We start from the raw sequence: 16,199 nt of genomic DNA, 5'->3' as shown, positions 1-16,199 counted from the left end.
CAGGTGCCGTCTATGGACTAGAAGCAAGTGCCAATATCTAACTCAGACTTTCACTAATATAGAGGTGCATTCTCTCATGGAAAATTCCAGCTCGAAACCTGCCGCCCACCAAATTCCTGTACCTCCCCGTGCCAAGGACACGTTCCCAGCCGGCCGGCCTGATGTAGTGTCTTCGGCAGGGGAAAAAATACACTCCTTCGATAAGGGCCGGCCTGAACCGGTTCTCTCCGAGCGAATAACACCTCATAACTAAAATATCACCCTTCACCTAGAAATGTCCCAAGCTGCCGGGGCAGAAAGAAAGATGGAGTCTCTCCTGTCTGAGGCCTACCAGGCCTGAATTCAGCACAACTCCATGAAATACCCTCACTATAGGGCAGGTTATCCTTAATACTAACGAATCTATCCCCTAGGCTATGTATGTAAGCCCTGATCTATGGGGAGGAGCACAGGATCATGTCAAAGTGTCTAATAAATAGGCTCTATTCACTACTCTAATCCTTAGACTTGGATGGAAAGAGACTGAAGTCATATTAATCGCTCTACAACACAAGAAGGCCGGGAAAATCGAGCAGTACATTTCACCCTTGACTTCAGTCTATTATACATCCATTAAACAGAACTAACATCGGTGGAAGAATAATATGAAACAAAACTAACTGATCTATGTCTAGTACCGAGTGTACAGAATTGAAGCAGTGAAGGGATACACTGAATAAAGCAACAGATAGAAATCAAAACAGCGATAGCAATCAAAATGCCACCTAATGTGTGGCGTAACATATGCACGTCCGGTAACCAATTAAAGAGCCAGTCAAACCAGCCCTGATCAATGTGTTTTCTAACTTCATCCGTTTAAGTCATGCAACTTATCTAGGTGTGCACGAATGGATTGTGTATGATCAGATAAGTTAAAACAGCAGAGGCCTTCAAAGTCCGAACAACCATGTCCATGTTTAAGCAAAAGATAATCAATGGCTGCTCTATTTTGCAAAATGGCCCTACGTTCACCCTGGGCGTCCAATAGCAAGTCAGACAAGACTGTAGAAGTATGATTAATAGATTTCACCATCCAGCAAGCCATTTTCCCAATAGATTTGGCATTATAAACCGCCAAAGCAGGAACACCAATAATTGAAACAGCTAGGCTAAGATATTCAGACTTGGAATATAAATGCAAAGATGAGTCACAATCCTCCTGTAACATCATAGTATCTCGAAGCACACGAGAGTTGGCATTTGGATGTGATGAGAACATCAGCAAACTCAGTCTGGTAATGGCACACGGGCCTCCGGAAATGTTTGCAGGGACATATGGCCAGGAAGTATTACCACATGAGAAAAGCCATCCGGCAGGTAGCAACATCGCACGATAGTGACTGGGAGTAACTACCAAACTATTGCAAGTCATATTGTTCTGGACTGAGACACATGTGGTCGGTGTCCTCTGAAAACACAAAGTCCGTTCGTGAGTTGTGAATGAAGTGGCGCCTCTTAACTTGAGGCGTAGGCATTCAGAAATTGCGTTAGGATTACATGTAAGAAAGAAGCATAGGTCACCTCGTGTGATATTATACGTAATTATTTGGGACTGGATGGGGAGTTGCTCATTCGGCAGTTCAGTGCACAAAGGACAATATACATGGGTAGCAAAATCACCCAGGATAATATTCGGACGAGCCTTCGAAACGTTAAAGATACTAATTAAAGTCTCCAGTGAGGCGGGGACAGCAACTAGACAAGTCGCTAGAATGTCATGCACAGATCTCATCGGTGTCAAGCAGAAGTGAGGGGCATCAGTCACTCTCTTGGCCAGTAATGTCCAAAAGTTCGATGACGAATCCCACGCATTGAAGGAACGCAACACTCGGGTTCTCAGTTCATCCCGGGTTGACGGGATCCCTTCTCTCTCGCCGAACCAATCCAAAAGGAGTCCGGTTCCGACACATCCTGCAGCAACAATCCAAAGAATGATCTGAAAAAGAACCAAATACAGGCATTAATCATTCTCGTAAATAACATTTATCAGCTGGGACAGCTTCCCAGCTATCTTTCCCTGGCCTCATAACCAAAATGGTATTGTCCTGACCGGTGGCAATAACCTCTGCTTGTTCAGGGGGATTCTTAGGCGATTGCACCCAAACCCTGGCCCCAGGGTTATCCGTAGAGCCAAAGCCTTTCTGGCCACGTACAGTTAGCAAAGTTGGGGCAGTGCCTTTCAATATTTCGCCACTGAAAATAGGCATAATGAGTAATTGAGCCACTCGGTCAGTGCGGTGTATCAGTAAGTCAATCTCACTGCTATTTAGCAGAAGTACCTTAATCTCTCCCTGATAGTCACTGTCGATGACACCTCCAAGTACCTGGATGCCTTTTACAGCCAGCCCCGATCTAGGGGCGATCAATCCAAAATTCCCAGGTGGTATATGAATACCAACACCAGTAGCAATGATGACCCGATTCTTACTCTTCAGAACGGTGTCATCCATGGCGTGCAAGTCTAAACCTGCCGACCCTGGGGTAGCTCTGCATGGAGTCAGAGCTCCGGGAGTAATTTCCCAATACATCACAGTTTCACTGATTACATTAGGCATAGTCTCAACATTTGGGGGAAACAAACGCATAAGTGGAGATTCAGCATTTAAAAAAGGACGATTATTCAGAATCAATAGTGCTTGTGGTAAAAAGTCTCGCCAGTTTTTATACTTGTCATCTGTTAACTTTCGTAATTGGTCCTTTAACAGGCCATTCAATCTCTCCACCAGGCCCGAGGCCTGCGGGTAGTAGGGTATATGAAATATCCATTCAATATTATTTTCCACACAGAATTCTTGTACCAATCTTCCACGAAAATGGGATGCATTATCAGATTGAATTTGGAATGGCACACCATAATACATCATAATCAATTCTAATGTTTTTATGGTATTCAATTGGGTAGCTTGCTTACATGGAAGAGCTACCAGCAAGCCACTATATGTATCGACAATTGTGCAAACATATTGACAATTCCTACTCATGGGAAGGGGTCCGATGTAATCAATCTGCCAAATTTGAGCGGGCAGTTTCCCGCGATGTAAATGGCCTCTAACAATTTGGGGTACCTTACGCTGTCTGATATGTTGACAGACGGGACAATGTAAAATAACATTTTTGATTAGATCCAGGGGAATATAAATTCCTCTATCAGCAGCCCACCTGCTAGTGGCCTTCTCTCCAAAGTGTCCTGCCTTCTGGTGTGCCCATTTCGCCAATCCCGCAATATCAGGATCTTGTCTGTCCACCACTGCCTCAGCAATTTTAGATTTTTCATCTGCAATGTTATGAAAAAATTTGTCAAGGGAGTCTATTGGGGTGTGAGCATCCACATGGAAGATTGTAACAGTACTCTGTGGGAGCATCTCCCAAATCTCTTGCCATAACTCTTTTCCCCACAATTCTTTGGAATGTAACTTCCAATTATGGGAATGCCAAGTCGGCAACCAAACAGCCAGTCCATTGGCAGTTGACCAAGAATCGGTAAAAATATGACATGTACCAGGTAATTCTTGTTTCAAAACTTGGTAAACAGCGTAAAGCTCGGCAAATTGGCTACTCTTCCCTTCACCAGTTGTGCTCAACAGTTTCTGTGTGACCGGATTATAAGACACCGCCTTCCAGTGCCGTGTCGTCCCAATAAACTTCGCCGACCCATCTGTGAACCAAACATGGTTTCTGTCCTCAGCGGACAAATCATCAAAAGGTCTACCCCACTTAACAGGAGACTCCTGTTCTAAAGGTACGGAACACTCACTCTCAATCTCAGTCGACGGTGCTTGCGCCACTTGCTCATGTAAAGACGCAACTCCTTTCGGGCCCACACGTGCCCTGTCTTGTATGTACCATTTCCATTTAATCACGCTCGCCTCTTGAGCATGCCCAATTCGATGAGTTTTCGGTGAACTCAGAACCCACTGCATAATAGGAATTTCAGGACGCAAGAATATATCATGTCCCAAAGTCAATTGCTCGGTATCCACCAAAGCCCAATAACAAGCAAGTAGCTGTTTCTCAAAGGGTGTATAACGCTCACCAGCATCAGGTAGCTTTTTGGTCCAAAAACCTAACGGTACCTTACTCCTGCCTTGTTTCTGCCACAAACTCCAATTTGCATAAGGGCCTTGCACAGACACATTCAAATCCACATCACCATCACGTACAGGCCATAGATCCATAGCATGTTGAATTGCCTCTTTCGCCAGACTAAATGCATCTTGCTGTTGCTTATCCCATTCAAATGCATTCTTTTTACGTGTAATTCGGTACAAAGGGGCCAATATTTGACTCAAATGAGGAATATGCTGGCGCCAAAAACCAAATAAGCCAATGAAGCTCTGGGCTTCCTTCCTATTCCTCGGAACCGAAAAATCAAGAATCTTCTGTTTAACTTGAGGGATCACCTCGCGGAGTCCCTCATGCCAATTAATACCTAAAAATTTTACAGCTTGGGACGGACCTTGTAATTTATCCGGATTGATCTCCCAACCTTTCTCACGCAGACACTCAATGACTCTATCTAATTGTGTCTGAACATCCTCTTGTGTTTCGCCTTGGATCAAAACATCATCAATATAATGACATATCTGAATTTTGGGATGAACTGGTACCTCAGCCAAATGTTCTGCCACCAGCCGGTGACAAATCGTAGGACTATGCACATAACCCTGAGGAAGACTTCTAAACGTCATCTGACGCCCGTTCCACGTAAAACTGAACTGTTCCTGACACTCAGGGGCAATTGGAATAGAAAAGAAAGCATTAGCAATATCGATGGACGCATACCATGTACCTGGATGTGTTTGGATTCTTTCAATCAGGGTAATAACATCCGGTACTGCAACAGTCAAAGAGGGCGTGTGTTTGTTCAATTCTCGATAATCAACAGTCATGCGCCAAGAATTATCACTCTTACGCACCGGCCAAACAGGATTATTCCAAGCAGAAGTAACTGGAGTTATAACACCTGCATCAACCAACTCCTGAATGGTGGTACTAATCTCTTCATGACCACCCGGAATACGATACTGCTTCTGACAAACCACTTTGGTCGCCTGGGGAACTTGTATGGGGGGCATCCTTAAACGACCAACCCGTATAGGTCTGGACGAGATATAATGCGTCGTTCCAAATTGGTAACACCCATCATCAAGATGCAACGTCATTCCCTTCAAAATATCAATTCCAATTATGAATTCTAAGAGTGGCACCACTAATACAGAATATTCCTTTCTAGGGATTCTACCTATTCTCATTTCAAGCAAAGTTTGAACTGCAGGGGTTTCTTTTCCTCCTAATCCGGTAATAGTAAAAGGCTGCCCTGTAAACTTCTTTGATTTTCCATGAATAAGAGTGGCCTCCGCTCCTGTATCAACTAATGCTCGGGCCCTTTGGATATTACGATGTCTCCAATAAATATCAATATCTACATAGGGTCTATTATCTCTATGAGCCCATCTGTGTACCGGAGCTTGACCTATTTCCTAGTCATTCTTACTGCATTCTGTGTACCAGGACAAATCAGGATAAAGACTCTCACGTTTCTTAGGTATCGGTACCTCCTGTTCATATCCATTCCCCGTACGGAACGGATTCAAGTCTTCAGTATTATACCGTGGGTTACGATCAACCAAGCTGTGACGATTCTCTCTCCTCCTCAACTCAGGAGATTGATCCCTATCATCTCTACGCCTGCTGTAAGCATGATCATTTCTCCCCCTTTCCTTTTCCCCCTCTCTCTCCCTGTCCCGCTCTCGACGGGGGGACAGATCACGTACAGGACGCCGATCATCACGACGATCAGAGCGCCCACGGCGATCGTCATCACCGCTACCATCAGAACAACCACGATCACACTCAGTCGTTCGAACACGCCGGGCACCCTCCTTCCGATCCAAGCCCCGTTTGCGAAACAACTCCCACAAACGAGCAGTAGTCTCACCATCAATGTCCTCCCGACGTACACCATCAGCCAAAAGACCAGTAAAGATATCACGTCTAGTAAATTTATATTCACCAGGAGTACGAGTGTCAGACCGGGGCTGACGTTCAGGTTTAAACCACTCACCCAACTCACCGAGTTGGCGCACCGATTCCAACACCGTAGATAGCACATTACCAGTCTGGTTAATCAACAAAGTCATCATGACCTGCTTGTAGGCGACAGGAGAAGAGCGAATGATACGATTCCGCACAGAAGAAGTCAACATCCCATCAAGCAACCTGTCAGCAGTGCCCAGAAAAATAGCCGTTTTCATCACTTCCTCCTTAAGACGTTGCGCAGCATCACGCAAGGTATACCACGGCTTGTCATTGACAGGCCAGTCAGATTCAGTAGGATACTTCAAATTACAACCCTCAGTCGCCAATTGGAGCAAAGAAATTTGACCACCACCATTATAGTTACGAAAATGATCTTGCACAGTAGAATCCAAACTCAAAGAACAAAATTTCAAACAGTCGCCAGTATCCAGCATAATACCAGCAGCGCCTAGTTCATAAAGGCGCACCATCCATGTGAGCAAGGCCTCACCAGTCCGCTGCCGAAAGCGCTGCAAAATATCACTAATTTCTTGTTGAGTAAAATCTTCTAAACAGTCCAAAGAAACACCCTGCGGAGCATTAGGAGACTGCTGCAACTTCCGACGAAAAACCGGATGCGCAGAGACCACGGGACGAGCATCACAAGGAGCCCGAGCAGTACTAGTAGAGGGATAATCAGTGTAAGAAGCATCGATCCCGCCCGAAGAACGAGCGTAATCACGGGGTGCACCATCAGAGGTGCGAGAAGCAGACTTACATTCATGACGGGAACGAGAAAACCCGTGCGTAACAGACTCCTCACCCGAGGAACAAGAGGTACTCGAGTCCCAGATATTACCATCCCATTCATCAGGATTCCAATCTAGTCCAGCTTTCGCCACGACCAGACGCACCTTACGCGTCGAAACTCGACCACGCCTGTTCTTGTACTTATAACGAGCAATCCGCACAGCCGCTCTTTCGGCAACCGTTTGGTAAGTGTCAAGTTTGTCAGAAAGCAACTTATTTTGACATCGCAGTAGAGTATTAGAATTCTGAATCTCAACAAAGTGTGCCTCCACATCCTTAAGAGAGATCTGTAATTTCAACAATCTCTCATGCAGAATCCGATACGCAGACAGAATAACCCAACCTCTGCGCCCCAAAGCGGGAACCTCCTCACCCTTCAATACAGGTGCCGTCTGCAAACAAGTAATCACGTCAGCCGGTTCCGCCGACTCCAAAGAAGAGTTCCAATTTTCACTCAGACCAGTAGAGTCAGCCCACTCACGGGCTAAGGCTCCATAAGGCGTCGAATCCCATCCGGGAATATCAACGGACAATTTAAGAGTAGATTTAGATTTCTTAGAAAACATCGCAAAAAAAGAAAGAAAAAGAAACGCAGAGAAAAGAAAGGAAGAGAGAAAGAGAGAGAGAAAAAAAAACTATACACGCAAATATATAATAAAGAATGCAAAGAAAACCACGCACACACCGAAAGCAAACATAAGACAAACAAAACGCACACAGGTTTCGTAAACAGTTCGTGACGCCAAATGTTCTGCTTGGGTTTTCGGATCAGGTGGAACCCGCTCAACAGAGCCTTTCTAACCCAAACCAGAACGTTACCCCCTCCCTAGGGCCTTTTTACACCTAAATAACCACATATATATGTACCACCTAAGGACAGGGAATTCCTATTATATATATATATATCAAGACCTCACAGTCTCGCGATCTCAGCAACCACAGTCTCGCGGTCTTAGGCAGACCCAGAATCTCCTACCCAGACGGCAGCAACACACAGTCTCGCGGTCTCAGGCAGACCCAGAATCTCCTACCCAGACGGCAGCAACACACAGTCTCGCGGTCTCAGGTAGACCCAGAATCTCCTACCCAGACGGCAGCAACACACAGTCTCGCGGTCTCAGGCAGACCCAGAATCTCCTACCCAGACGGCAGCAACACACAGTCTCGCGGTCTCAGGCAGACCCAGAATCTCCTACCCAGACGGCAGCAACACACAGTCTCGCGGTCTCAGGCAGACCCAGAATCTCCTACCCAGACGGCAGCAACACACAGTCTCGCGGTCTCAGGCAGACCCAGAATCTCCTACCCAGACGGCAGCAACACACAGTCTCGCGGTCTCAGGCAGACCCAGAATCTCCTACCCAGACGGCAGCAACACACAGTCTCGCGGTCTTCAGGCAGACCCAGAATCTCCTACCCAGACGGCAGCCTTAGCACGAGCTCATCCTATTATTACCGTAGTACACGACAGGGGAATCGGGGTTACTATATATCAGATCACACAAAGACTATTAGTTGAGCACAACCTGTTCTTTAGTTCGAGGGGCTCTTTTCTCCCTCATTCAGTTACCACTTACCTGATCAGGATTAACATCTGTTCATGTCAAGTTGAATCTGACTAGAAGAATAGGCTATCCTCCTATACAAGGATACACAACACATGCTGACTCACAACAAGCTAAATACTTTATTTAATTGCTACATGCACACTCACAGAATACATCATATATATAACCTGCAAGGAAAGTAAAAGGTTAAGTTATACACTTCAATAAAAAGGGGTCGACATCACCTTAGTCGTATGTAGCCTGTGCTCAATGGTCATCTAGGTTCCCTTCTCGTCTGTGCCTCGGCTTCGCCTGGAAGTCACACCTCCGCAGTCTCGGATCTACTCCCTTCTCCCTCTCCGAGTCACTGGAACCTCTTCCTCATCGGCTACTCTCTCCTCTTTAGATTCAAGTTCATCATCTGTCTTCCCTGACATAAGTAGTAGCTTTTCTGCTAACGGCCAGGTGCCGTCTATGGACTAGAAGCAAGTGCCAATATCTAACTCAGACTTTCACTAATATAGAGGTGCATTCTCTCATGGAAAATTCCAGCTCGAAACCTGCCGCCCACCAAATTCCTGTACCTCCCCGTGCCAAGGACACGTTCCCAGCCGGCCGGCCTGATGTAGTGTCTTCGGCAGGGGAAAAAATACACTCCTTCGATAAGGGCCGGCCTGAACCGGTTCTCTCCGAGCGAATAACACCTCATAACTAAAATATCACCCTTCACCTAGAAATGTCCCAAGCTGCCGGGGCAGAAAGAAAGATGGAGTCTCTCCTGTCTGAGGCCTACCAGGCCTGAATTCAGCACAACTCCATGAAATACCCTCACTATAGGGCAGGTTATCCTTAATACTAACGAATCTATCCCCTAGGCTATGTATGTAAGCCCTGATCTATGGGGAGGAGCACAGGATCATGTCAAAGTGTCTAATAAATAGGCTCTATTCACTACTCTAATCCTTAGACTTGGATGGAAAGAGACTGAAGTCATATTAATCGCTCTACAACACAAGAAGGCCGGGAAAATCGAGCAGTACACCCACAAATGCAGCTTTTGAAAAGGGGTGCACTGACATAGTTCAGAGAGCTGAAAGAGGTGTAGGGGATGCACACCAGGACTAGCGTTCACTGGCAGAGCAGTGAATCAGTCCCAGTCAGCTCAGCTCAGGTTTGAGGAGCATTTACAACACAGTGTACACGGCTCATGGTGCAACAGCAGAAGGGCTGCAAAGGGCAGAGGATGAGGTGCACTGAGTTCTGGTGGTGAAATAGCACAAAGAGCCTCCAGTGAGGATTGCTTTGGCCAGCAGCACGTGGGTGCACAAGCTGGTCAGAAGAGAGGTGCATTAGCAGAGCTAATTTTGAAGCAGTCCTACAAGATGGGGGGCTGCAGTGCTGTCAATTCCAGTCCAATATGGCATGATTCTGCAGCTCTCCCTGGTGATATTAACCCTTACTTCAAGCTTCGAGGTATGTGCAGCTGAGGTCTGCCTGCTGGCCCTGCGGTCTGTCCATGGCCTCTAGGAATAGGAGACACTGGAAGGCACAGGTGTGTACTGAGGGATGTATGTTTCCTGCATAGCTGCAGCTGATGGCAGGTACTAAAGAAGAAAACACAGTCAAGATGGGAGTCAGAGGAGGCCAAGCTTTCGAAGAGACCGAAGCCCTACACTGGAGAAAAGCAAAAGGTTTTACCAGGCTTGGAGGGTCTTATCTCCCCCGTGACAGGCACACTGTCTCTCCCCCTCCCCCCCAACAGAAAGACTGACGCCCACATAGTCACAGTTGACAACAAATACTGACGTATCACATCTGACAAGGAAATACACCATGCCTGGAGCACAAGAGAAGACACGAAAAGCACCTTACAAATTTGTAATGCAGTAAGTGATGATAAATAAACCTCTGAGGAAAATCAACTCATCCTCCCTGTAGTGACCTGGGGAAGGACACTAGGACCCTGCAGTGGACAGTGGGGACACGAAGGGAACTGGACACCACATCCGGTCAGGGGTGTGGGGATGGGCATTGCAGAGGGAAGAGGAAGACAGACGTGTGCATGAGCAGCTAAGAAGGAATCAATAAAGATATCATAGATCCTTACCTGTCTAGCGTGTGCTTTGTGGGGGCCGAGGACACAACAACTGGCGACGAAGGCATGATCGACATCTGGCGACCATCACCTACAGAAGATTGCTGAAGCGTGCATCGGAGTCCTTTCCCCCGGAGAAGCCGAGTGAGGGAGCCAGGAGCCCACCCAGGTCCGCGGGCCAACAAAAGAAGTATCTTAGCGACGTCGGGGGAGAAGAAACGGAGCCAGGAGCCCACCCTGGTCCGAGTCACCAAAGAAGCAGCGATGCGGGAGCCCACCCTGACCGCCGAAGAAAGTGGTAAGAATACTGAGGCTGCACGCAAGCAGAGCACCCGTCGGTGAAGATAAGCGTAGATAGGCGTCAGCACACGATCGTGCCTGCAGCACAATAAAAAACTGAGATGCGCGAAGTTCAAACGAACTATCGCGAGAGCTGGGCGGCCATTTTGAGGACAGGCAGATCGGACCAATCAGGAGCAAGGAACAAGCGTCAGCCATCTTAGGAGGTCAGGCAAGAGCTCGAGGGACAGAAATCTCGCGAGACTACGGCGGCCATATTGAAGTCATGCAACTAAGCCAATAGGAGCAGAGGACAGCTCAGCGGCCATTTTTAAGCGAGGCAGCCATTGAAATACATAGAAAAACAGAGAAATAGAGTGAAACACGTAAGAAAATAGAAAAAAACTGTGGAAATACAGCAAGATACAGAGGAAAATAAAGGGACAAATAAAGCATTAAATAAAGAAAAAGGGTCAGGAAAATGCCAAAGAAGGAAAATGAGCAACAATGAGAAGCAGAGCACGCAACCAGTATTCCGCAGGCCTTTACCATTTAGCCTATCGGACCCGCAAGCAGGCATCAGGTGGGAGTGATGGATCAGACAATTTGAGCGCTACATGCTCGCCACGGACGTCCCGGATAGCAAACAACTGTACCTGTTTCTCAATCTCGCAGGGGATGAAATAGAAGATCTGCTCTTAACATTCCCCAATGATCAAACAGCGGACTACAAGGGAGTGATACAGTGTCTCACACAGAAATTTGACCCCCAACGAAACGTTGACTTTGAGAGGTACACTTTCAACACTGCATGCCAGCAAGGAGAAGAGAGCCTCAACGACTTTGCAACAAGACTGAGAAAACCGGTCCCATACTGCGCGTTTGACCAATTTGACAATGAGCAAGCAATAAGATTGCGCATTATCGAAGGTTGTCAATCAGCGGAGTTCCGAGCACGCATTCTGAAGGAACTAACGACGCTGGAAAAGATATTGACGATGGCTCGCACGGAAGCACGGGCCACAGTGCATGTCAAGCAGATAGAGATGGGAAAAGAAAAGAGAGTGGCGCTAGCACATGGCGTCACTGGGAATTTAAAAAAAAAGAATACCAGGCGCTGATCCTATCAATTTAAGAGCAAACAAACATGCTACCGATGTGGCCTCGATTTCCCACAAGTCGGTTCCTGCCCAGCAATGGGCCAAAAGTGCAGGAAGTGCAACAGGGACAATCATTTTGCAAGCACATGCATGACCAGACAATTCAGAAGTAAGAGAGGCAGAACAATGAGACCAAGGATGACCAGCAACAGGTACGCATGACACATGGAAACGGCCAATTGTAGCTCCTCCGATGAGTCAGAAGAGACGGCAGCACCTGTGAGGGAGGCGAGACTATATCTAATTTCAGACGCGCCCAAAGAAGCTAAAAGGCCAGAGCACATTCATCTCGTGGAGAAGCAGCAAATAAAGAAAACCGCCACTGTGGACATCGACATAGGGAGCCACCAAGCTAAGTTCGTGCTTGACAGTGGAGCCACATGCAACATCATGTGCATGTCAGAGTACAAGAAAAAAATGAAAGTGAAACCACAGCTATCACTGTCGACCGTGGATGTGTTCACGTGGGGCTCCAAAAGCCCATTAGAAAACATGGGAAAATTTATGGAGACTTTAACATACAAGGGCAGGTCCTACCAAGAAGAAATACACATGCTAAAGGGTGCCATCCTAGCACCATGCATGGCAAACAATGTGACGGCGCAGGTGATGGGGCTACTAGCAATGACGTACCACATGTCAGAAATGGAGAACATTCTACAAGAATACCCAGCTATACTGAAAGGTCTCAGCAAATTGAAAGGAAAACAGATAACACTACACATCAATGAATCAATTAAGCCGGTGGCCCAACATCATAGACGAGTACCAATCCACTTACAACCACAAGTTGAAGAGGAAATAACCAGCTTTCTAGCACAAGACATAATTGAACCTGCTGAAGGGCCAACGCCGTGGGTGTCTCCGATTGTGAAAGTTCCAAAGAAGAACACCTCAAAGATCTGCATCTGTGTAGACATGAGGATCCCAAATACCACAATCGCAAGAGAAAGTCACCCGGGCCACACCTAAACGACATGATCAGCTGTCTCACTGGGGCCTGACGATTCTCGAAGCTGGACTTGTGCAAAAGGGTACGATCAATTAGAACTAGATCACCAGTCCAGGTATATCACGACATTCTCCACACACCTGGGCCTGTTTAGATACAAGCGACTGAGCTTCGGAATCTCATGGGCAGCGGAGATATTCCAGGAGACAATAAGGCAGGTGAGAAGGACGGTACAGAACAGCCAAAATTATAGTGATGACATCTTGGTATTTGGAAAAACAGATAAAGAACATGACACAGCTTTGCGTCAAGTGAGCACACAACTGGAACAAGCGGGCCTAACCTTGAAGGGAGACAAATGCGAGCTGGGGAGAGGGGAATTGGTGTTCTTCGGACACATTTTCTCCAAACAAGGGATGAGGCCAAACCCCAGCAAAGTAGAAACACTGAAGAACGCAAATCGTCCAACGGATATCGCAGAAGTAAGATAATTTCTAGGACTTGCCAGCTACTGTGCTCGATATTGTTTTGAATGTGGCTTCTCACCAATAAGCCACACCCAATCCCTGCACTCCCACCTGGGAGGCAAATATACCACTGCACCTTTGAATAATATACACTTTTGAGCATGTCTTACCACCCCTGGCACAGCAAGACCTCAACACAAAACAAACAGCACCTTTTGAAAATGGGTTTTATTTAACTTTTAGAATAAGGCTTGGGGTTTATTACATAATACTCTCTAAACGAAAGCTGTCTCAGATACCAAAGGCATAAGATTCAGATATATGTAGCACACTTATAATCTAAAGGCGTTAATCAATAACTGAGCAAACTATAATACTGATTAATAAACAAGCAATAACTGATATAAGATAAGATACACTGGACGTCCTGCAAGAGATCAGAAAGATATACATATATAGAGAGCAGAGGAGTACTCTGGATGTGCACCTCCCACACCACAAAGAAAACGCCTCAAATGATCAAAGAACCAGGCAACTAAATACATCACCTAGCATCGTAGCCCACTTCCAGCCGGGGGAGCCTTCACACAGCTGGGGATCAGAGCTTCAGAAACCAGGGTCACTCCGAGATAGACACGTCTGCCCTCGCTCGGATTCTAAACTCCTGAACTCCCAGTTTCTCAGCCTGAAACCCTCAGCTTTAAACACACTAGAAGATTTGTGAAAGACCTCCTCCCATCGCCAGAGGAATTTTACCAGAACTGGCCAAGTTCCAAGCAAGCATCTCCATGGCAGTAAGGAGCTCTCAAGTCTCTTCCTCCATTCGCACTTCTTCCAGCCTCTGTCTTGATGAAGCTCTCACTAGGCCTTCCAGAGTACATTTAAACAAAAACAATAGTTCAGGAAAACAGCAAGACCTTGAATGTGAATACCCCCAAACAACCTGCCAGCACTGCTGTGCATGCAGCAGCAAGGCAGAGTCAAACATGAGGCCCTGTCAAAGGCAATAGTCAGCACCTATAATTCTCATCCACACAACTTACAAGCACCACTGTGCACACAGAAAAGATTGAAGCAAGGTAAAGTCAGAAAGCAGGATGACATGAGGCCATGTCAAAGAAAGACAGCAAGATTACAGGACGGAAGAGAAGCAAGTATATGCAGGACCATCCTACATTAAGGCTAGGGTAAAATAACACACTAAAGTCAGTTAAAATGGTGGTGGTCGGAGGTCATCATAGGGTGCCAGACTACAAGAGTGGCTCTTGCACTACAGATATATACAGGACTTTGCCACGGTGAGCACTACGCCAAAAGAACCGACCAAACAAGGACAGAAGTTCATCTGGTCTCAGGAATGCAACAAGGCATTCGAGGAAATCAGACAAGCAGTGATGATTGTGGAACATCTCGCGTACTTTGACCCCCTGCTCTGCACTGAACTGACTGTCGATGCCAGCCCAGTAGGACTAGGAGCAATACTAGCGCAGCATCTGCCAGGGAGAGACTCACCAAGAAAAATTGTAGCGTATGCAAGCAAAAGCTTAACAGACATTGAGAAGGCATACTCGCAACCGGAAAAGGAAAGCCTAGTAGTGGATTGGGCATGTGAACACTATCACATGTTCATCTACGGGAAGTCATTCACCATCATAACTGACCAAAAGGCGCTGGTAACGATCTATGGCAGCCCAGCAATCAAAATGCCACACAGGATTGAGCGCTGGGACATAAGGCTGATGGACTATGATTTGTGCACATGCCAGGGAAAGAACACAACCCGGCAGACTACATGTCGAGACACCCGTTACCGCAGGCACAAGAGACGACATCGATGGCAGAAGAGTACCTCAACTTCATGCTAAAGCAAAACACCCCGGCACCGATAACACTAGCGGAGCTAGCAAGGGAAACTAAGGAAGATGCCACGCTGCAAATGGCCATGGAGACAATGAGAAGCCAGAGATGGAGACACGTCAATAATAACTGCACCTGGGGAGAAGCAGTATGCAAGGAAGAAGTGCTAGCTCTAAAGAAGATACATGAAGAACTATCAGAGACAGACACAGGAATAATGATATGAGGGACAAGGATATTGATACCAAGTTCACTCAGGCGGCAACTGGTCAATCTGGCTCATGAGTCGCACCGAGGCATAGTACAACAAAGAAACTGCTAAGGGATAAAGTATGGTTCCCTGGCCTAGACCGCATGATGGAAGACACCATAATGACATGCCACCTCTGTCAAGTGACAGGACCACCAGCCAAGCATGAACCACTACAAATGTCAGAACTTCCAAGAGCGGTGTGGACAACATTAGCAGCTGATTTCTTCGGGCCGCTGGACACAGGCAACTATCTGCTTGTAGTCATTGATGAATACTCGCGATTTCCTATAGTGCAACGTGTCTCATCAACATCAGCAACAGCAACCTTACTGATACTAGATGACATATTTGAAACCTGGGGCTCACCCGAAACATTAAAAACAGACAATGGTCCTCCATTCTCAGGAGAAGAATTCCGCAGATTCATGGCCTACCTAGGGACAAACCACAGGAAGATATCTCTGCTGTGGCCTCAAGCGAAAGGAATGGTGGAGAGGTTCATGGGGAACATCAAAAAGGCAGTTCAAAGGGCAAAGCTGGCACAGATATCACTTGGTCAAGCTCTGTGTCAAGTGCTACGTGACTACAGAAACACGCCCCATAAACCCACCGGAAGATGCCCCGCAGAGGTAGTACTGGGAAGAACAAGCAGGACGAGGCTACCGCAAGTAGAAGCAACTATGACACCAGAACACAGCAGCATTGCAGCAAAAGACAGAGAT

This window comes from Triturus cristatus, chromosome 4_2, assembly GCF_964204655.1.
Source record: "Triturus cristatus chromosome 4_2, aTriCri1.1, whole genome shotgun sequence".
NCBI lineage: Eukaryota > Metazoa > Chordata > Amphibia > Caudata > Salamandridae > Triturus > Triturus cristatus.
The sequence above is the reverse complement of the archived record's forward strand: the minus strand, read 5'-3'. Positions refer to the sequence as shown.